The sequence below is a fragment of the Triticum urartu genome, chromosome 3A, assembly GCF_056163025.1.
Source record: "Triticum urartu cultivar PI428250 chromosome 3A, HENAU_Tu73, whole genome shotgun sequence".
NCBI classification, from domain to species: Eukaryota; Viridiplantae; Streptophyta; class Magnoliopsida; order Poales; family Poaceae; genus Triticum; species Triticum urartu.
This window is the reverse complement of record NC_141875.1, coordinates 3,349,224-3,351,198: the sequence shown is the minus strand read 5'-3', so window position 1 is coordinate 3,351,198 and position 1,975 is coordinate 3,349,224. Positions and strand designations below refer to the sequence as shown.

At 34.9% G+C, this 1,975-nt stretch overlaps 1 long non-coding RNA gene across 1 annotated transcript; it reads right to left on the bottom strand.

The window, feature by feature from the left end:
- Positions 1–533: 533 nt before the first annotated feature.
- LOC147977560 (uncharacterized) lies at positions 534–1,218 on the bottom strand. Its single transcript, XR_015617891.1, has 2 exons — positions 1,036–1,218; positions 534–908 (listed from the first exon to the last, which is right to left on the bottom strand). It is a non-coding gene; the product is annotated as an uncharacterized LOC147977560 (long non-coding RNA).
- Positions 1,219–1,975: the final 757 nt, after the last annotated feature.

Below are 1,975 nucleotides of genomic sequence, written 5' to 3'. Positions count from 1 at the left end.
TCAAAGTTGTTCATGCACTATATAGGGTGTCACGTCAATATATTCAAAGATCCTAGACATCTATGAGGTATCACCTCTTATTTTGAGCTTCTTTTTGTTGGATTGAATCTTGCTCATGCTCTTATTTTATCTATATTAGATTGAATCTTTTGGGAATCAATGAGATTTAATATGATGCATGTCTAGTATAAATATGAAAGACACCCGAGGTGATGTCTAGCATCATTTATGGGGCTTCCTGAAGCAACATGGGGCATGCTCAGTACATTAAGATTAAGGATAGAACTATGAGGTGTTCTTAGCAATACATTTGAGGTCTCATCCCACTTTGATCTGACAAAAGATGGAACTTATGTGTGATTCTTTACCACACTTTTTAGGGTATATCGTAAATTTTCATCAAGGCTCATTAATTTATTCACATTGATTACCAAACCTAGTAAATAAACACATGATTTCTTACTAGGATGATGCATGCGAGTGAAATATCAAATGTTGCTAATAAGCACTCAAAAATCTATTTAGTTTAAGGATACATCAAACAGTAATTAGGTATAATTGTGTAACATCATAATTTTGAATACAATGGTCTGGAATAAAGAAATAAATAGAAGGTGATATAGTATTCACCATGATTGGTGTTACAACATGTTTGACGTCAATCATTAAAACCGATGTAAATTTATAAATAGTAGTAACTTGGTAGAAGAAAGTCGCATGTTGCCTCCCTAATGATCGCAAGTCTTAGGGTAGCATTCGCACTTGGCACCCATTAGTATTTTAAACCGGTTCTGGCATTGTCCATCATCCCATCCGTCTTCCACACAACTATCTCGACACATTCCATTTTGATCAAGATGGCATTTATCCCAATGGTTGTGATAGCACATGTTTTCAGTAGATGAAACCTCGCCAATGTATAAATAGACAAGGTTAGGAGAAGTAATATGAATGAATGTGTCCAACAATGTTGATATGTCATTGCACAACATGAAACTTTGGCAAAATGTTGATACTATGGATAATTATACTTACTACATGTAGCCATAAGGCAGAAAAGAATCAAACAACACATGGTTGTCTTCCTCCAGGCCTCCATGTTATAATGGGAGAATGTTGGTGATTTTGCTGAGAGAAGGAAAAGAATGTTGTGAAGATGGTGTGTGTTTTGGTTTCTATCGTTTTGAGGTTCTTATAATGTCCATGCCCTATAGATAGTATAAATAGTTAGGTCGTAAGGCCAAGAGGAAAGCAAGGAAGCAAAATTAACCGGAGGAATACAACTAAGTGAACTAAACTTGGCACACACCTTACAACTTAAAATAAATAGTATATCTATCACCTATCTAAGTTTAGCTTGTTGAACTGAATTATTCTGCACATTGATAGGTGATAAGTGCATTACTATTTATATAGCATCCAAACTAAGATTGACGGTAAAGCACATTGGCTACAAAAAGGGAACCAATGATATGTTATTAATTTATCTATGATTTTTGTTCTATTCATTCCACAATTCTATTAATTACAAAAATATTCATATTTATTTGGACCAACATATTAATCAAGTTTGTATATCTAGTTCATGTTTTCAATACATATGCTTTATGTGAAAATAGGTTTTTGGAGTTCCATGGGAAATCTGGAAAATTAGGAGGGTCAACTTAATAAAGGAAGGGAATCAAAAGTCCAAGGAACAACGTCAGGAAGGACATTGGTGTATGGACACCCTGCCTAGGTTCTTATGCACACTCTGTCGGGGTTGATTTCTGATGCCCTTGGTATATATACACCTCAAAAAAACTTGGTCATATTTATCATATTTTTTTTGTTTGGTGGCACTTCGCAACCCAAGGCCATCATATCTATAGTCATATTAAGGTAAGCTTCCTGAGCAAGGAAAGATCGCCATCTTAGTTAACATTGATAATTGATGCTCTCATGGCAATATGTGAGGTGCCCATCAACAACATCA